Genomic DNA, 22,631 nt, shown 5'->3' with positions numbered 1-22,631 from the left:
TATGTATGGTATGTAAGTAAAAATTCTTTGTTAAACATCAACTCAATAGAGTTCAAATGCATCAATTTGTATTCTTAGCTGCCACATTTTTTTTCCAAAGAAATATGGACCTATCTTGTAGGTGTGTTAATACATGTTAGTTGAGGAGAACACAGAGAGACTGATAAGATGCAAACTTCACTAACTCACTCAGGATTCATCTTGTTTCTCCTTCAAGGCACTCATAAGTCTCCTATCTCTTCTTCTCTGTTTGCCTTCCCCATCAATACTCTATCATGCCTGACCTCAATTGAAGGAGAGCCATTAATAAAAGATTAAACAATATGCAAACAAGAATCTATAACTACATTCAAATATCACAAAAACTCTCCCTGTACCCACATCAAATGTTGTAACTAGTCTGTTTTACCCAGACCTTTCACTTGAAATATTCATTTGCTCTTTCTATGACTGGACTGAGGTATCAAATACATTACTGTTCTTAAAGGAGGCACTGACAAAGGGCAGCTCTAGTAGTGGGAGAGAGAGAGGGCATTCTATGCAACATTGCTGTAAGGCAATGAGTAAATTTCAAGAGGGTCTATTCTAGACAGACCAGCTGATAGCAAGGAGTAAATACAGCCAAGCATGGAGCGATAGAAGACGACGACGTCCCAGTGGCTTGTGGTGCATGGCGATGCCTACCCCTCCCGTAATTGCTATGCTGATGACGGAGGAGCATGCTCCCATTCTCCCTGCAAGGCCCGAGGCAAGTCACGGACAAATTTGACAACTCTGTTTGTCCCTACACTCCTCATCAAACACAATCTGACAATCGTGTCCTAACCCCGCACAAAAAAAGAAAAATAAAGAAACCACAGTATTAAGGGTATGCACCATTCTCAGCAAAGAGATGGGAACATGACATGGACAATGTGCAACCATGATGGTGATAAACTGAAGGGAAAAAATGGGGGGGGGGGGCTAGTTTCAATAGCTGGTAATCTATCAGACAAACTATGTAAATCTTAGCCTTTTACCTCTCCATGATACCATCATGACAAACCTTGAGAGGGAAAAGTGTGATTGAAATTTGATGGGGTGTGTCGCCAGGACGACCAGCCAGCATTCTCCAGTTACTAAGGACAACTCATGATGGGTATGAAAATCTGTTGACACTGGAGTGATGGCCTATCAAAGTCCACAGTCTGTATCTCTCAAGAATCCCTCTTTCTTCCAATGTCTCTTTGCCATGATAACATAGGACTTGAAGGTCAGCTTGCAAGAGAAAGTCAACATGATTACTACAAGACAGAAAATTTCTTCATCCTCAATTCTTGTTCTCAGGCTCTCTTTGGCTGCAGGATGATGCATTGCAGTAAATGTGAAAATGACAGAAAATCAAAAATAATCACTTTCATAATGGGCTCTTCTCACCCACATGCTATGGCTGGGAAAATGGATGACTTTCCCTTGACCATATTCACACATTCAACTCAGTTTATCTCTATAATATAAATCGAAATTCCAGGATCATTTATCAGGAATTCATGCGGATAATTCATCAAAATTCTCTGATGTGAATGACATTTCATTCAAATCAAACTCTGTACACATATTCAGCACAGTGCATAGCCACCATGATACACAAATTCTACTCACATCTTAACAGCATTTAATTTTCCATGCAGCAAAAAAAAAAAAAAAATAATAATAATGATAAAAATATGTGAAACATTTGTGCCTTTCATTTACTAAAACATGTTTGTACTCCTGTCTTTTGTCAAATTAAATGGAAATCATAAACATGCATGCATTAAGGGTGCTTGACCAAATCAGTACCCAGATCTATAGTGTTATGCGGTATACAACAATATTTGCCTGTACAGAAATGAACATATTTTGATTTCAAGCACTTTTGAAATTACTTACTTCCGGAATCTTTCACATAATGGCCAGAATAAGTCTAATCACCAACAGCTATGTTCACTCACAGTGTGTGCAGAGAATGTACTCTTGTATCTACCCAGTCTACTCAATGGCTGCCTCTAAAGGTATTAAATGAATGAGGGAGATGGAGTGGGAATGAGAATGAAGAGGAAACGAAGGGACTTTAGGAGAGAAGAGAGAAGCAGAACTATTGACCAGTGTGTGAAGCAGCGCTCTGTTGACCCAGTAAGGTGATAGGACCACTAAGAAGCAGTGAATTGCAGGCATATGAACCGACAACACACATATTCAACGCAGTTATTGCAGTTTGCTCAAAGTACATTGCTACTTGACGATACGAGACACACAAAGTATTGATGTATGCACACTCACTTTAAACAAATGAAAGTTATACCAGCTATCAGCTTATTCATAAAAGTTCTGAAATTTAGAGGTCAGTCCAGGGGCCCGTTGCATAAAAGTTACTATTATGGTAACTTTGTCAGCCAATGGCAACTTCCATGGAATTCTTGATTTTGATTGATTTTGAGTATTGTTGCCATGGTAGTTACCATTGGATGGCAAAGTTACCATAATTGTAACCTTTATGCAACGGGCCCCAGGACCATTCATATTTTAAACTGTGATATATTATGACAGGATTTTGGAATCTATCTAAATTATTCTATTCATGTTAATAAACTGGAATACACTCCATCTACATCATAACACAACAATATCAGATTTAAAAAAAAAAAAAACACCCATTGGTTGTAAAGCTCTATGTTGATCAGAAATTACTAGCTTTGTGAGTACATGGTCATTCTACCAGCAATATAGGCCTAAACATAACTTATATAATATCATAGAAAGTGACAAATGTTGGTTCAGTATTACACACATCAATACTGAATCAGCAAAGCTCAAAATGAACGAAAAATTCTCCAAGGTATTATCTCCATGAATGATCACACAGGATATTCAACCACACACAGACAGCAATACAACACCTTTTCACAGCACTACATTACAACATTCTACTACCTGAATATCAAGCTGTCTCCTTCCATCCTAAGTCTTCTTTGGCGAGTCTTTCAGCTGTCATAAAAACATCTCATAGACCCTTTAATTAACAGGGAGAGAGGAGACACAAGATCATCAGCTGCGAAGCACTATCCGACAAGAGAAGAAAGCTGTTTGCTCAAGTGCAACTTCTCATGCAATACATCACAGCCATATGCACATCGCATCTCGACCCTTCCAACGTCGAACGATAATCTTGGGTCTTCATCAAGCAAAGAGCTACCGCACTACTCAGGAGATGTTCAAGGAGGAGAGAGAGAGGCTGACGGAGAAAGAAGATGGGGCAAGCGAGCTAGCGAGCAAAGCTGGAGGATGAGATGATGCTGCCTAGATGACGACGCAATGCCAGTTGTCATGACTACGCATCCAACAGGGAAGAGAAGGAGAGGGGAGAAGAGTGATTCACCTCTGGAGCCAGGCAGCAGAGGCTGCACAAAATGAGCATGCACGAAGGAAGCTCTTCCCCCGAGATGTAGCCGAGCAAAGGAAAAAAAAAAGATAATGGGAACAGCAGGCTCCATGTTGACGCTGGTTGATGTCTGGCCATTTCTCTCTATGTGTATGTGTGTGTGGGGGGGGGGGGGAGGATCTCTACATGGGATAGGTCAGGGATGTGTAGTCTAGAATCATACTAGGGAAGCACTGATGGACAAAGGAGAAAGAACCTTGTACATTGACAACTTTCTGCAGGAATGGAAGATATCTTAACTCTTTCCATACACAAGGCAGGTACTTTAAGAACTTGACAAGTTAAAATGGAAGGTAACTAGCTTTAGTGCATTGTGGCTTCAGAACTCATACTTGCTAACATGAAATACCATGTATGTGACATACAAAATTTCTACACAGAAAGGCTCTGATACTAGTGATAAAACTGCTAAATATCCATAGCACCATTAAGATCTATTCAGTTTATACAGAGAGTAAAATCATCATAATATACTACGATTTAGCAAGTATGCATAACTACATGTCTATATCTTACAAAGATAGCAAAATGTTTTTCATAAAATTCCCCCTTATAAGTTTTTAACTTAAGCTTGAGAAGGGATTGATGATGAATGTGACAATGCAATATTTGCCAAGATAATCAGTCATCAAACTAGTCATTCTATTTTCAACTATCTAAATTACATATAGATTAAATATATTTGCCCCTTTGACTTGTACTGGTAAACATTTTGTCTTTGCACTGCACAAAAAGGTAGACCTTGATTACTTTTGTTGTTCCAAAAGAAGCATGCCATATTGTAGATAGTAGATTTGACGTACAAATAACATCCTGTATATGATTTAAAAATTTAGCACTTTAATCATCTGATTTTTTTTTCCTCTAGAAGGAGGAATTCCATCCCCTCAGTCACTCCTTTCAGACTCCTTCTGAAGGTGGACTTGGAATGGACTCTACATGAAGTGTGTGAGGGAAGGGAATGTACACAGAGAAGGTATTTGTGCAGCTGGCACACTGAATAAACGTAGTGATGGGGAAATGAGCCTATCCCATGCTACATCTCACACAGAGTTCACAGTTTCATATTCTCCTCAGGTGACAATGCAGTCAGTTAGGAGGAATGATGACATGGATGAAGGGATGTCTGTACACAGCCATCTTGTCAGGATGCTACCTCATAACTGTCATTTCACAATCCCTTTAATAAACCTCCAGTGCCTTGGCTTCACTTCTCTCTTGCCTCTTTCACTCCATTCATTTCCAAAGCAAGCAAGGCAATTGTTGGCCAAATTGCTACTGTATACTTCCATGTGATACATGCATACATCATAACAATGTAATTATGCAATGAAAAATAATGAAACATTTCATACCAATCTTTTATTCCAAATGTGAAGTTATCGGGTTAGCTGTAAAAATCAATCCCTCAATGGTAGTTTTTCTACGTAGTACGGCAATTTTGTACTCCCATACCTAAACGTGATAATTCAAAGTTTCATTTTAGAAGCCACTGCTCTGAACAATTTACAGTGTGTTAGCTGTTACCATGGTGATTATTAACAGGAAGTCATTTTGCTGTCATCCCTGGGCAGCAAAGAATAACCTAAATCCAAAGAAAAGCAGACTGGGATCAGTCAACATTGCTTGGGAGATCTAAACAAGAAATACCAATTGTCCAAAATGGATTGGTAGTTTGAATAAAACATTGCAAGAATTTTCTCCTGCCTCTGACTGTCTACAAAGTAAATGCCTACAGGTGATACAATCCTGAAACACAGCAAAATGATGAAAATGCATGCTTGGTACACTGTATGTGCTTGATTTTTCCATGGCTTACTGGTGTTTATAAAAAACTGTTTATATTACATCTTATTTAAATACTGAATTCACTGAAACAAGGTGATTTGGGCATAGAATACATGTTTCTATTAACAGCATTTTATTTTGCTGCAACAAGCTGCAATTTCATTGTAATGTGAACTGTGTGTATGTTTAAATTTTATTCCTATTTTCTCATAGCATTAGCTCGGGTCTTTACAAGGATTTTATATATATATATATATATATATATATATTTTTTTTTTTTTTTTTTTTTTTGGGGGGGGGGGAGGGGGTTTCTTTTGGAATGATTTTCCTGGTCCCAAACATATCTTCTGATATTTGAGCATATCAGGCCAGATTTTGAATAAAAATGACCTTAAATTGTATTAAAGTTTTATCATAAACACTTTCATTATTCAAAGCATCTACCGAAAAACCAGCCATAATTCAATCTAGAGCTGCCGCTCTTCGACCACTCCCAAAATTAACAAGATTATAAAGTATGCCCCATCTGCTTGGTCTTTGCGTGCATGTAGTTAAGACACTCCCCTCAGTGGCCTGCGTCCTCACGGTTATATATCCTGGCTGCTAGCTGTGTCTCGCTTTGAAATTCATTTTCTTGAGACTAAGAGTAAGAACAGAGTTGCTCATCTCCAGAACAAGCCGTTATGCATTAACCCATTGAGGACGGGCTGATTTTGCTTTAACACACGTTCTCCACAGGCACCTATCCAAGTGTACTCAGGACAAGTCTTCAACGGGTTAAATGAACACATAACCTGTAGTGTAAGACCACCATTGCAGCAATAACATGATGTATACAGACACTCAAAATACGTCATATGGAACATTACAGTGGCATATTCAGTCAACAACTTACAGCAGTATCTTAGAATACAAATGTATTTGGTTCAGGATTCTTTCTTATGGTTGGAATGTACTAGAAGAGAGAGTAACCAATGAGATGTACACCTTTCAACTGGAAATCAGTCTTGCTTGGCACTTCGTAAAGGTATATAAAGTTGTAATCTGAATGAGTTGCATGACCTAGAATGTCACTTACAAGTGTATATCCCCTGTACTGGTCAAAACATTTGACTGAGCCTTTAGCCCCAATGCACTCCCCTAATGCACTCCCCCAATACACTATGACAAACTTTGAAACATATCCTTATTCTTCTATAATCTCTCTTTCACATCATATTAGGCAACTTCTATTTAAATCCATCAATAAGAATTTGGGCTTTCAACTTTGCCCTGACCCTATAATGCCAATGCCACTTCACACATCCACAGTGTCAAGTGTATCAAACACAAGCCACAATGGATTGATTCAGTACCAGTTCTGAACTTATGATATACCACAGGGATATAGGACTTTTAACTTATTTCTTCCTTTCCATTCACACTCGCCTTTAATCTGCTAGTACTCCAGGATAAGCACAAGAACTAATACCAACAAGGCTTTTGGCGGCCCAACCTTTGGTGCTTTGTTTGCTTGAAACCAACAGCTGAAATTCTGAGGGCACTTCACTTTCCGCTCAATTGTCAGATTGGTGTCTTATTGTCACCCTCTCTGAAATGAAAGTAAACTTTGTCCCTATTCACAGGGTAACAGTGCCCACATGAAGGTATTCAATAAATAATGTGTTTGACATGGCTATGGTGAGGGGAGAAGGAGTCTTCCTCAAGGCAAAGTGAACTTTCTTTCACTACTATCGACACAATGGACATCAGCCAATGTCATCCATACAGGAAGTCAATACTCACATTTTTGTTAAATCTCGATTTGCGGTTGTCAAACAATTCACATCCATTAGGAGAGAAAGCCTTGTCCGCGCTTTACATCTAAGCTGCATAATTTGCCAAGATTTGAGAAAAGGCCGCTAATTTGAGAAGAGACATGAATTCATCTGGTTCACAGCCCATGTGTTCACTCTGTTGAGATACTTATCATACTTTGTATAACTGAGCTTTTAAGAAATGAAATTACTAAGAGCATGTAATTATTGTATAGGCCTACATATAGTATAATAAACTTGTATCAGGAACAGGCACTACTACTGTATTATCATTTCACCTCTGCTCTACCATGCTGAGCTATGGTGATTTTACATGTACTTAATTTGCAGTTCAGAAGCACAGGTGGAAATTCAAGAGTTGGAACTGAGTTTGGTAAACACAGTGGATCCAGAAAAGCCTAGTGACAAACCAAATACGAAAATATTCAAATCGTGAAAGAAAAGAATGACAAACTTGTTGCTAATACCCTAAAGCTCGCTCCTGGTATTTCAAGGTTGTTGGATTTTTTTTTTCTAAAAAAGAAACACACACACAAATGTTGCTCATCAAAACTTCTTCAAATGCAACAAATAAAGAAGAAAAAACAGCTACTAGCACACTTTAGTTTGATTATTTTAAATCTGTCTTTACCTAAAAGCTGCTTTGCAAGAGTTGTTCCTTGACACCCATTAGCAGACACTCCCTAGACACAATGATACTGGCGGTAGAGTCTTAAAAATGAGATTTCCATTAATACTGTGTCTATTTTTATTCCAATCAAATTCCTGCAAAATATATATGGCTTGTCACCATAACTAGCAAACATATATTTCAATGAGGTAAAATGATTCTATTCATTGTGCTTTTTGTTATCAAATATGTAATTCATCTATATATTGAGGTGAACCTTTCAAAAGACATTCAATAGTTTTGTGAGCCATGGTTTATTCCCATCATTTTTGGCATCACATGAACACTGACATTGCACATGGTCAAGTTACAGGAATAGATGGCCAGAGTTTCTTGGCATGCTTCAGGCATGTACAAAGGCCAAACATGCTGCGTATGTTAAATACTAATCATCACACCTGCATACATCACTTTTTGTTCCACCCTTTAAAAGGCATACAGGCAATAAGACACTCATTGCAAAGTATAGGTCAGTACTGACAATTTTCTGCTGTTTGCACTCAGACTATCAAAATTCAAAGGTCTAGATCCCACATGACTCACAAATCTTCCTGAGTAGTGAGTCACCATGGTGACCATACACATTTCCATGGTAACAACCATGACTAACTTCTTTGTGACAATTGAATTACACATTTACTCTCCACTTCACATTCGACTTGAGCCTACTTCTGTTGATTCTTCACACAATCTTGCTGACAAATCTCTATTGTCCACAATAATTTCCTTCGCTCCCTAAACATACCACCTGGAGACTTGACTGATTAAGAGGTTATATCATAACTTGTTTCTTTGATCATTACATAAAATTTTGATCACAATAGTCTCAATTTCATCTGCTTTTCTTTTCTTTTTTTGCAATTTACCATCCTCCAAAGTTACAGAAATATACTAACACATTTATTTTAGCAAGATATTCCTCCCACTACAACTGCAGGACCCTTCATAAAACAAGCCCACTCTAATATATGGGACAAGCAAATCAGCTATGCAAGACGTTCTAACAATGAATAAATTATGTTTCCCATTTTTCTTCCCTGTCTCTGCTCCAGCTAAAAGTACAGGTCACCTGACCTGCCCAGACCACAGAGCTGGGGGCAAATTGCATTATAAAATGCACACACAAATGTACACGCAGGTCTACACGCATGATACATCCAGATACATAGCCTCAAGCAACATCTTTTTTTTCTCGCCTCACTGTGTAGCTAGCTTCATAATCTCTCCTCCATACCTGGCTACAACTCATCCTGTGAAAGAAGGTCTTTGTGCTACACCACGCATGAATCGACAGAAAGACACTGTGACTTTGTCATTCGAATTTTCTCTACAAATCTAAGAAATAGAAGTTATGACAGTTTTCTAAATAATGAAATGAAGAAAATATACAAATGATAATAAAAAAAATAATACAGCAACCATATTAACTTATACTTCTGTCATGATAACTTACTATACAACTGCTATTCCAATTACAACTACTATATTCTCTAAAACATATTTGACTTTTGTGAAAGTATCTTCACTACATGAATTGGGATCTCTGTAACCTTTACATTAATAAAAAAGATAACAACAACCTTTGGACTGTGCACAAAAGGAGGATGGCACATAATAAAGAACCTTACTATAGAAAGTCTGTTGGTACAATGTGCATGTATAGTGTGTACATGTCACAACAAGGAAGCAACCAGTAAATGTTCCATTCTACCACCATGGCAACTTTGGAAACAGCCAATTACTGTCTCCGCATCCATCATTAGCCCTGAATAATCACCTCATCCACTTTTGTTGGTCTCATTCATTTAGAGCATAAACAAAACTCAACCTGGTTTTGATACACCAACAAAATGAGAAAATATGCTTATTATACAAGAACCATTACAGAAAAATTACACATTGGAATGAACTAATGGATGTGGCATTAACTAAATCTAGATAAAGAAAAAAAATGAGGACGCTCTGGTTCATTAAGAGATCCCATATATGATTTATAGAAAGCTACCGGGGACCACGCGCAGCCTAGCAACCACATATTCACCATTAGCTGCCATTTCGTCTCCGCGTTAAGGTTCTATATTCCTTGCATTACTGATCAAGCATGGGTTGGGGACCGAGGTGAAGTGCAGTAAACTCTCATCATTTTTCCACCCAAGCTGGCGGCTGAACATTCATTGGAGGTACTGTAAATTTGCCGAACTACATATTCATAAAATTCTAGGGATGAGCAAGCAGAAAGAGTGGCCACTGTAAAGTAGCATTTTGATCCTGGAAAGGGATTGAAGTATTAAGCTGTTGAACCTGACAGTGTAACATGACCACAGGCATGGGCTTCCAAAACTACTCTGTCCTTGTGTCTACTACTGATTTACAATCTGCTATTGATACAAAATTATAGCTTGGAACTATTTCAATGGTTTCTTAATGAAAGACAATTAAAGACTTTACATGAAAGGATGGAACTCTCTTCTTTGAAAACATCTGCATAAAATCTTATCTCTATGAAATTGTTTATTTTAAAACACTAAAAAAAAAGCAAAAAAAAAGGCAATCAATAATTTGATTCATTCAATATGGCATCTTGGTTGAACCTGTCCTTTGTATTTCTTGAATCTTATTACCAGTTTTAAGATGTCCATGTACAACAAATGTACATGTAGGCCCCTAAATGAAACTACATTTTGATCCCAGATTTTATCAAAGGAAAATAGTTGAATTAGTTCAACCTTATGAAATGGAAGTTTTGATTACTGGGTATCTTTTGATATTTACCAGTAACCAACATACACCATTATTTTGGCTCAATTCACTTTTTTTTATCACTATCTTTTTTATACTTCTGTTTAAAATATCATATGGCAAAGATTCTGAACAGAACAATGGCTGTTTTGTCACATTCTTGCTTTATGCTTCTATGGTTGATCAAAGCACGCAGGTTACAACCACAAGCATGGATCTTAGCTATTAGAAATCAAGTACAAACAATGTACATGTAGGTACCTGGTATAGACCATGAAAAGTATGAGTAGCTCCTCACACAGATTTCCTTTTGGAAATATTACTGTACTGATGCACATGAAGAAAATAGTTTCTTAAATTCTGATTTCTATTTATGTACCAGATTCCTGATAACAAGCAGAAAAAGTGCACAAATATTCCGTCAGCACTGACATGCATTATTTCTTCCCTGGTTGGTGTCCCACAATCTCATGTAGGAGTAGAAAGAAGCAGAATTCTCACACACCAGACCCCTTGCTGCCTTGACAAATTGCAGGGCAGACACACACATCCCAAGGGTTAACAACATCATTACTGGTGTTGCCCTCAACAACCACGGCCCTCTGCTTTGACACAAACTGGGATTTGTAAAAAGCAGGAAAAAGAGAAAAATGATAACTGCTGATATCCCGTGGGGTAGGGCAGCACACTTTTCATTTGAGGCTGCGAGCCTGTTTTTATAACAAAATTGCTGGATGGAAAAATTGAAACTGTTTTCAACCCCGCACTGCATGATATTCTCTCGCAGACACCCATCCACTCAAGATGCAAAAATATCTCTTGTTCAACTAACTTTAGATCTCATCATAAATATCCAGACATTATCAGTGTTATACATGTATGTTTGACATCATTTCTACTTACAGATACTCCACAGACATTGTTTTGATGGTTTCCATAGTTTTTTCACCTCACATTTTAGGCTGTGAGTCAATATGTGCATGTTCTTGGGTCCAGGTCTATCTACATGAGCAGAAGAGGAAGGGGATACAAACTATACACATTGTCATGAGAGAATTCCATGCAGTGATATGAACATGTCTGGAAAGAGAAGACTACAGTTAGGATAGACTCCACATGGAGCTGCTGGATCGAGGTAGCTCATCCCAAATATGGACAAGCCATCCATGACGGTATATCATCTTCTGTGTACCCTAACAACGCTGTCAGGGCTGTGTTAACACTCCTCACACCATGACAGAATATCATCTTCTGTGTACCCTATCAACATTGTGTTCATACTCCTCACACTAGTTTCAAACAAGCTGCTTTAAGTACAATGAATGAGAGATTCAAATTAGGAAAATCACATGAAAAAAGGTATCAAAGCAGAGGGAAATATCTCCTGAAACATATTATCATGCAGGGAATAATTTTCCTGGTATCGCATCGCAATTTGCTATGCATTTTTACACCACTGCTACACAAACTAACTTTTGTGTAGCAGCTTTCTTACATAGAAGTGTACAGGATATCATTGAAGATATTTTTCATCAGCTGAAATTGCTAATCAAATTTGAGTTTGAAAATTATTCCCTGTCATGACTTATTAAAAGATATTCGTGCCATTGAGAAATCACGAGTTAAAACTGATCAATTAACTTCACTGATTTTCGCCCCGTAACAGCCATCTTTTTCGAGCCCTTAATTATGACGTCACGAAAGGCTCAAAACCCTTTACGAGTGCAACGGGACATGGAGGCCGTCATTCATAAAGCACGTATTTCCAGGCGAGCAGATGTAATATCTGGCCTGTCTTTCTTCGCATCAGCTTTCTCAGCTGAGCCACTAAAAGTCCAATTCTTACCTTATATTGTACGGAAAGACTTTGAGTTTGATGTCGAGGGTGAATTGAGTGATGGCAGTAACAAATGACACTGAGAGCAACAGCAACGAAGTCGGGTAGGTAGAGGAAGGAAGGGCAATGCCATGACCGAGCACGGTGATTAGATTTTTTTGTTTTGCTTTTTATGTTCATGTTGATATCTGTTGATATCTGTGCACTTCACAGCTGCAGCGCGCATTGAACTGTTATGGCGCGTTTACACCAAGCATGGTACGGGCAACAGGCCAGGTTTTGCTATGGTGCGCCAAAAGGAACCATGTCTGGTTCTGTTAGATATCACTTCCGCGCTAATAACTCTGTTACAAAATTAAACTTCTGCTGGTGATTGATTGTTGCTGTTGATTTTGACATAAGAATAACATTTTGGGTGATTTTGTGCCAAAATACTATTTTTCTTAACAGAACCAGACATGATTCCCTTTAGCGCACCATAGCAAAAAATCATGACGATTGCCGTTACCGTGCTCGGTGTAAACGCGCTCTCACTACCATCTCCTTGGTTACTGATACAGTACTTAGTACATGTGTGTACACGAGCAGCTAGGGTTATGAGCGAGCACGTAGCTAGCTCATATAAAGCTATATTTTAGCTGGCCGCCGGTCGCCAGCAGCAATCACTAACTTAGTAAGCTAGCAGCAGAAGCCGTTGAGGACACAAGGTGTGTTTTAGATGCAGGGCCTACGTCTCACAAAAGTATTGGAACTGTTTACTGTAGAACTCTGCAGTAGGCAGACCTCTAAAGTCTAAATCTACAGATCTACCTCCATACAGACACACTTTTACCGACTAGAGCCAAACCCAAGGTGAGTTATCCATATCTGGGATCTGAATCTGATATATATTTAGCTAGAATCCTGAAATTTCCACAGTTCAGAGGGTGTCTTGGAAGCACTTTTTTAGGACTCTAGGAGAAGGACTAATGTTAGTCTAGATCTCTAACGTTAGCTCCATCAAAAGATGAGCCATGTTAGATCTACAGATGAAGATGGATGTGCAAAATTTCAATGGAATTACTAGCCCGACCGCGCCCGACCAGACGCCGTGCTTTGCACGGCGTCCCCCATCCTGCTTCTAGTGCTAGCTTGAGTTAGCAGGTACCGACTGTTCGAGAGTCGAGACTATAAGGCACACAAGCACAAGTAAAAGTCTAAAAAGACAGCTGTATTCTTCTTAGTTCTAAGCAAGATAGATTCAATTTTATAAGTAAAAATCTACAAAATTATATGAAACAAAGTTCACGTACCTCCTTTCTTATAGGAAGATACCTCACTGAAATGTGCCTACGGATCATGCAGAATTCACACTTTGAACCACAGCGCTATGTACTGTAGCAACAGCGCATCAGTGCAGGGCCGGCTTGTTCGTTCCTTGCATGATGTCATAATTTCGGTCCCCGAAATTTCGCTGTCAGATCGGGTTCTGGTGGTCAGAAAAGGGTCTCAAAACATCATCTATCCATCGTTCTAGAGACGTTTTCACCTTCTGAACATTATTCATATTCCTAGAGACTTAAGCTTTCCAGAAATGTATGATTCACCCTATTTATGAATATCGAGCTATTTTTCGTGTTCATTGTACTTTAAAGACCTTGCAGCATGGGATGCCATGGAGTGGGGAGACTGGCTAGCTGGCTTGGAAATATTTGACAATCCCAGTAATGAATTGTATTATACAGCTTTATCATTGATATCTAGACACGTAACTGAAGAATCTCAATTGGAGTTGACCGCTACCAATGAGCCTATGTTTCCATGCACATACAATATTCACTAAGGGGCACTACTTGTGGTTTTTGTACCCCAGAGGGCAGCGAATGAAGATCAATTCAATTGGATTGCCCATGTTTCCTCATGCTGACTGGGTCTTTAATTCAGTGGGATGACATCACATCAACCGTGTCCAAAGGAAGCAATCACAAAGTTTAAGAAGAGAGCAATTCCTTCAGACAAACAAAGTATATTAAAATTTAGAATTTCATATCACTATCAGACTAAACTTTGACTTTATTTTGTTTTTGTTGGTGAGCATCTAGCTTTGAGCATGAAATGTATACTAGACAGTGTGACCATGTTTGGGAGGTTATTTTTGGGAGGTTATTTGATGTAAGAATCTAATATCCATCTAACGGAACTATGTATCTGATTTTCTTATATGGGTGTACATTGTACCACCACAGAGTCAAACCTTTTACCCTTTTTAAACACCCAGTTCCTGGCCCTCATCGCAGAGGATACATAAACACTACATTAATAACACATTGTCTCCGGAATCCATGGACAAAAAGTTACTGCCATCAACAGAACATTATCTACAATGACTTATCAGGGCTCAATATAGAAGTAAGATGCAGAATTAAAAATGAAGAAATTGAAAAAGAATCAAATATTTCATTTTTTCTTGTAACGGTTGTCCAAATAAAATGCCCCAGTTATATTGATATTAAGGTTGTATGGCAGCAATTTTGCACCAATTAGATATAATTGTCCATTGCCTCTAAAAGTATAGCCAAGCACTGCAGTTTTCTAACTGCCATTTAAGCAAAAGGCTACTTACTTCGTAGTACATGCACACTGTTAATTACTGGCTCAGAGGACGTAAATGGGAGTTGACAAAACATTAATTGGAGAATTTCCATGGACTGACTCATCTTGGTGTACACCCTTTTCCACCATGGTTAAGAAAAAAAAAATCTTCATTTCCTTAGATGACATTGCATCACACATGATGATTATGGTGGTCACTGATGCGATTGTGATTTTGTTTTGGAGCAAGCGAGGCCAAACGAAGGGGAGCAGAACACACTGGGCCCTCATATGAGGGAAGGGAGAGCAACACACATTAAGATGATGGTCAATATTAATCAGGGATGAAATTAATCCAAAGCGATGCCTGGAACTAGCAGGCCGTGTAATTGTCCTTGTGACGTGCGAATTCATCGATATCATTTTCATTTCAAATTTGATTGTGCTCTTCCCTGCCTGATTCATCTGATATTTTCTGGATATATTTTCCCTTTTGTTTTTGAATGAACTAATGAGAAAAGAGGAAGAAAGTGCTTAAACATGCCATGATTAAGATAAAGGCAGCAGCCTATTGCTTTCTATACCACATCTTTCCTACATGGCCAAGTAATAGTCTAGAGTGCAGACCACAGCTAACATTGAGCGTGTTTCTGCTGAGAGCACCTCACATCCCTGGCATCGCCACGAATTTTGTCCAACGCAGCACCTCGTATTTTACGACCAGTCGAGCTGTTTCTACTGAGCGATAAAATACGAGGTGATGCAAAGGTGACGTGCAAATGCGGCGATTCCAGAAGTCAGGTATTTCTAAGTCACAGATTGGGTCATGCGCGCACTACCTGACAATATAAAATGAAATACTAAGTAACGCGGTGTAAAATCAAAGTAAGTGATGAGGGCTTAGTAATGCAATAAGTTAGGCTGTTAATCATGCGAACAATAGACGATGAATGCCACAATTCACATGTAACGTAACGTATAGGGCCTATAACACGTACACAAGCGAGTTGGTACAAACAAAGCAAGTTGCGAACACGGTCGCTGTGTGTACACACGTATTTTGTACACGTGTCGAAGGAGTGTGTGCGATGAACCAATTGAAAAGCGCGGGGAGAAATTCTAGACGTCCGATACACCACGAATTTCGCTACCCGGTGTGTTTCTACTGAGAATCGTCCTTCGCGTCACCACGCATCGACCACCTCAATAGGGTGGACGACGGAGCACCTCGCATCACCCGGCATCGGCCACTACCCGATCTGTTTCTACTGAGGAAAAATTCGAGGTGTCACCACGCATCGGCCAGTATCGGCCGGCATCGGCCGGTATCACCACACATCGGCTGGCATCACCTCGAATTTTCGTCGCTCAGTAGAAACACGCTCAATGTGACATGCCTGAAGCAATCATGTTCTCTCACATACTGTAAAGCCAGTTCTAAACATTCAAGGCATCAAACTTTCCAAAATTGGAGCCAACAGCCTTTTTTTTTTGCAGCATGAAAATTCTGCAACTTGCCAGTGGCATTCAATTCATTGTGTAGACAAACAATTTTGCATCCATTTACTTTTCGTGCATCTTGGCTCCTCGCAAAATTCGTGAAAGTTTGATGCACGCAAACATTTCTGGCTTTACAGTAGTCAATGCTGCAAACAAAAACAATGTGGAGAAGAATCCTATCATAACATGTACACTTTACTCTATATGTTGTAATGTCTGAAGAAAATGAAGTAGGCAATATTGCTTGCTTCTCAGCATCTCCTGTCCAATAACTAATGCCAATGATGATAACATAACAAAGTTGTGTGTATCTATGTTTGTCATATGTACATTGATTAACGGGACTGACTGACTGATCTTTAAATACGATTATAAATGGCTGATATATTTTGGGATGCAGACTATAGAATGATAATATCACATATCCAAACTTCATTCCGTGCATTACAAGGAAGAAGCTCTGTCATGTCACATTGCACTCAACTTGTGAAACTAGAACACAGGAAACTGGCGAGTCAGCTTTCAGCAGCTTGAATATCACACCAGGAGCTTCACTTGCTGTTGTCATGGTGAGTAGACAATAATATACTCTTTTTCCATCACACCAGAATGTAGTGGAAATCTGAAGCATGCAGTACAACACATAGATCTCTTTGCTCCCAGTATGTTATAGTACAGTAATCAGCAGTTCTCGCAATCAATACTTCTTTGCACCAATGTGTCACAAGGTATGCTCATAGCAGCATGATAGATATGTTTCTAGAAACACACTAAGAAATGCCAGTTGAGGAATTGGCTGATCCCCCTTTCTGTTTCTGAATTTTTATCCCCAATACACTGTGTTTTACAGTAAGCTGTTACGTAGTGGCTAGGTCCCATACACACTGTACTGAACAGAAACCTGTTTCAAGTACATACTTGTAGTATGCTTGGGATCTGTTCTGGGATATAATCTCCATTAATAACTCACTCCATGAATTCCTACATGCATGCATTACATTCTATGTGTGGGAACCACCAACCATGGAGCTACTACCTGACACACCCCAGGACTAGACAGTGACGGGCTCCCCATGACGATGGCACAAGGAGAAATGCCTATGAAGCGCCCTCCCACTCAAGACGTGCAATGAAGCGAATCCCACAGCACAGTTAGCTTTGTCTATTATTCATTGAGTGAGCCAACGATAATTGCTGAAGCGTAAGGTAATTCTGATTTGGTTTTCGAGTATTATGGCAGGAATTCAATTAACAGGCATGCAGAGGCCCTTTCACAGCATACACCGTCTTGCGCCATATCAGGATTTTCTAAGTGAGGCGTCCTGGCTTATTATTCAAGTGTGTAAGACTTGGGCTGAACCCTAATATATCATGTTTAATGGTGCAGAAGAATTTGTTCACTATCTTTCCTTCCTATGCTATATTTGGAATGAGCTCCCTCCCCTTTAAAACCACTTCTCTGTCCCTCTCCTTTGGAGAACATGATGAGAACTGAAAGTGGCTTTGGACATTTAATGCGTTAAAAAGTGCAGAGGAATTTATTTTAATGTTCAAAATTTTAGATTTAAATTTTCAAAGTTTACAGACATTACACACTTTATATCCCAAGTCATTACATTGATAATTAGATGAATGAATTAAGACAAGTGCCATAATGTGTCTCGCCCATTCGCGTACAAGAAATTGTACGCGAATGTGATATAACAGATTTTAAAAAAAGAGATATAACAGATAAAAAAAAGAGATATAACATATAACGAGAAATATAAAAGGGTAAAAATTTATGGCAAAAAAGAAACGTGCCATAAAAATTCAACATTGCACCCTCAAAGTTCATTGACCCCTGCCTGTGACCTTTGACCTTGTGGTGACCATCCACTCACCAAGGGTCATCTACCATCCAAGTTTGGTCACAAAAGAACCTGTAGATCAGAAGTGATACCCATAATAGAAACGCACCATAAAAACTTAACATTGGGCTCTAAAAGTTCGTTGACCCATGCTTGTGACCACTGACCTTGTGGTGACCATCTACTCACCAAGGGTCATCTACCATCCAAGTTAAGTCACAAATGGAGTTATGGATCAAAAGTTATGACCCATAATAGAAATGCGCCATAAAAACTAAAATAGGGCTTTTAAAGTTTGTTGACCCCTGCCTGTGACCTTTGATCTTGTGGTGATCATCCACTCCCAAAGGGACATCTACCACCCAAGTTTGGTCACAAACGGACCTATCGATCGAAAGTTATGACCCATAATAGAAACGTGCCATAAAAACTTAACATTGGGCTCTAAAAGTTCATTGACCCATGCTTGTGACCATTGACCTTGTGGTGACCATCCACTCCCCAAGGGACATCTACCATCCAAGTTTGGTCACAAACGGACCTATGGATCGAAAGTTATGACCCATAATAGAAGCGCGCCATTAAAACTTAACATTGGGCTCTAAAAGTTCATTGACCCCTGCCTGTGAGCTTTGACCTTGAGGTGACCTTCATATAAGGAAAAATGTGAAACTTTGTATGACCCCTCTTCCCCGAATTTTGATTGCAATTGAAGCCCAGAGTAGCGTTACAGACAGACGGACGGACGGACGACGGACGGATGACAGACGGACGGATGACGGACGGACGACGGACGGATGGACGGCGGGCGGATGGACGGATGGACGACGGATGGACAGACGCCGCAGGTGATCCCTTAGTCTCCCCTCACCTCTGATGGGCTCGACAAAAATGGCCCAAGAATCACCTAATTGAATATACTGTATTATTTTCATGAATAATATTTAATGCTTTGTTTTTTACTGTTTTCCATTAAGTGAAATTCACCTACTGTATAAATAAGTCATCTACAGTTTATGCCTGTTTAATTATTCCCTTCACAACAAATTTTCCCAAATGGGTTATACTTCAAAAATAGTTGAGGCATCATATTCTCTTCTTCTTCTTGCAAACCTGATTCTGATTTAATGGTGAACTACACAAAAGGATGTGGGCTGCAACATTAGCTAGCATTCCATGGCTTGGTTCAATGCCATATCTCCATTCTTTAGCCCGAGGCAAAGTCACCTTTGGAGACTGACTTGCTTCTCCATCACCATGGTTACCAATGTAAATTAAGCCACCACACTACAACAGAAAAACTTGTGGGTGAAACACCAAGCATATTGAGGACAAGAGAAAAATCATTTCACATCAATCGATTGCCATCATCATTCGGAGGCAAATCACAGCTAAAGGCATGGGGCAAAGAGGGGCCCAAAACTGGGTGCACCTGCCTGCATCCAAACACTCCTCCAGCTTCTCGGATATACTCCCTAGCTCTTCTGAATTAGTGGGAATCCTTCTTACCAGTCCATTATATCCATCAAGCAATTTATTAAGTCTAGTGATGAATAATGTGGTGTCATTTTACATGATTTTATACTGCTCAACAATTGTTTCATTTATGAAGACAAGTAATTTTCTGTTAAAATAAGTACAACTTTATAGCACTCACAGTTGGTGCCTTCAAGTTCTTCATTTGACCATGTTACAACATGAACACCAGTATGGTCAACACCCATGAGGCAGTAATGTCACTTTAGAACTCATTCACAGTGCACTGCAATACATAATGTACCTTTAATAAAATTTAAAAAAAGAAGACTACATGTGACTAAAATATTCAACTTGTTGATCTTTCTGAAATGATTTATGGCTAAATTTGTGGCCAGCTTCTATATACGGTAGCATGTCTTGTGTGCAGGGAGGCTGTTTAGGGCGACATCTAACAGTTTACTGTTAGGATATGGTCTAGTGAATATGAAGCTTTGAAACTGCTTTTCAGCTTCAAAGGGAACTGGAACCAGTCAACCAAAAAGGTCATTACCAAAATACCTTTAAATACCACCATCTCCACTTTGCTCATCACTGAACTTGAACACCCCAGCAAGTCTGAACAAGTGTCTATAATGAGTTTTTTCAGTAAGCCATCTTAACTTAAAAAGCTCTTTCAAGTGACATCAAAAAGATGCCTGCATGATCACCCCCCCCCCCCCCCCCAAACCGGGCATTCTCTTTCTCTTCTTAACAACTTTCCATCACCGATACTTGAACTTTACAGCAAATACACTTGTACAACCACTAAGAACCATTTGTGTGATGCTAAATGTAACAAGGTACAGAACTGTTTTATTCTGCAATTTACTGTGTTACCATTTGTGGCTAGTGACAGGCGCTGAGATGAGGTACACTGTACAGTGTATATGTTTAGAAGAAAAAAAAATAGATAAAAAAGAAAGACAGAAAGAGAGAGTTATGGGATTTTAAAACATCCCAGAATGTAAGATCATTGTTGTTGTTTTTTCTACTTACCTATACTCAATCAATGCAACAACAACAGAATATCTAGAAGAGAACCCAAGAACTGCTTGCAGATATTCTTTTCTTACACACCTACAATCCCTGCGCACAATACATTTGTACACACATACACTGTATGTGTGTCCAAACAGCATAAAACAAAAGCTTTTCAGAAGGGGGACAAACAATTCTATAGGTCCTTACGTGTTTTCTATGCAGATGTGATCATAATTCCTGCTTTCCTTAGAATGTTGCAGGCTATTCTATATCAGGCAATTAAAAAAAAAGGGAACAGTGCATAACAGGAAAATGGACTTGTGGTGAAAATGAATGAAATGTGCAGGTCATTAGCAGCTACTGGTGCATGACTGATTGGCAGATTGGACTGGGTATGGCTGGACCCTGACCTCTGCAGCTCTTAATCCTCTCAGAAGCATATCTGATCCAAGACAAAACCTTCCAGGCTGGATGTTTGCTGGTAGCATCATCAAAGGAATACAGTAGAATATACTTCAAAGGAAATAATCCTGAGCACAAACTATTTACCGGGGCATCACGGGTGGTCTTAGTGTCTTAAAATGATAAACAAATTCAGTTGCACCATTTTATTCAGCTTAATACTGTGAAAATCACCACATGCTTTGATTCTCCCCAAGACACACCAGAATAGGTGATCTAATAGGCACAGTTAGAAAATAATTTAAGTCAACACTTGAGATGTAACAATAAGGGTTATACCATGGAACTAGTAGCTCCATACATTGTAGTGTATTCAAGAACCTTGTCTTCCAGACCCTGCCTCCTTTGTGAGGGTTTGCATGCAACTCTTTAGTACAAATTGTACAGCTGTATGTCATAGCCTGGCCTTTGTACAATGGTCAGCTTAGTTTCCATGGCAACAACAAGCTTTCTGGCCAAGCCTGTAAGCTGGGTCATGTTTGCTTCCATTTCATCACAGCTCTGCCACATTTCACTTAATCTTCCTAATACAAGTAAGTAGCTAGGGAGTGTAGAAAGTGACCATACACAGACCATAGCTAGTGGCTCCATGAACAGACCATACCAAGAGTCATGTAGGACCAGGGAGGTGTCACCTCCCTGGTAGGACAGAGGGAGAAACGATACAGAATCTAGTCTGATCTCTTTAAAAGGAAATAATTCAAGAAGAAATAAAATGTAGTAGTCTTCTCTAGAGGAATCACGGGATTTGAAGGCATACAATGTGGGTAGTGTAATTTTACTATTGAGGTAGTAGCTTAGTAATCAGCTTTTAACAAAAGGAAACCTGTTATGATATCCAAAGTGATTAAAGGTGTTGGCTTTATGATAATGTGAACCCATTTACAAAAAGGCACATGAAAAAGAAAATGCTTTCAGATGGTTAAGAACTAAGCAAAATTGAGTATGTGAAAAAGAGAATGTATCAGTTGAGCATACATAAATGTAAAATCCATGTAAAAGTTATCTAGGGAAGACCACATCCTATCAAAGCATTGCAATATTTCCAACTCTAACACTGAGGTCATGGGCATCACATACATTGCAAACATTGCGGTACAAAAACAGGAAATGCAATCAAGGCCTACTTTTAGTATTTAACCTCCCTGCTTTTACCCTTGCATAAAAACACAAATAAACCTATAAACTCCTGCCAAATTTTGTGTGTAAAGGTCAGGGTAGATATGAGAGTACCTGAGTAAATCTTTACCCCTATTAAAAAGATATTTTATGGTTTTGGGTTTCACTGAATTCCTCTCTACACAATGTTGAATTCTAAAGACATAAAAGAATACCATAAATGAATTAGCCCACGCTAACATGGAAGTATGCATTCCTTTTCAAAAGGACAATCTTAAAAGTGAGGCGACAACTTCATCAAACAATGAAGAGGGGACAA

General features: G+C 39.1%; 1 protein-coding gene across 2 annotated transcripts in view; it reads right to left on the bottom strand.

Annotated features, from left to right (window-relative positions):
- The window catches only part of LOC139737542 (forkhead box protein N3-like), a 100,732-nt gene that overhangs the window by 71,947 nt on the left and 6,154 nt on the right, over window positions 1-22,631 (bottom strand). Inside the window, exon 1 of one of the 2 annotated variants that reach the window (XM_071648216.1) lies at window positions 2,953-2,970. The exons of the other annotated variant lie outside the window; for it this stretch is intronic. The gene's annotated coding sequence lies outside the window, so the exon portion shown is untranslated. Of the gene's footprint in view, window positions 1-2,952; window positions 2,971-22,631 lie in introns of those variants that run through there. 2 annotated transcript variants of the gene reach the window in all.

This window comes from Diadema antillarum, unplaced genomic scaffold (assembly GCF_040938485.1).
Source record: "Diadema antillarum isolate AM-2024a unplaced genomic scaffold, OU_Dant_1.0 seq00000696_RagTag, whole genome shotgun sequence".
NCBI lineage: Eukaryota > Metazoa > Echinodermata > Echinoidea > Diadematoida > Diadematidae > Diadema > Diadema antillarum.
This window is presented reverse-complemented; position numbering and strand designations above follow the sequence as displayed.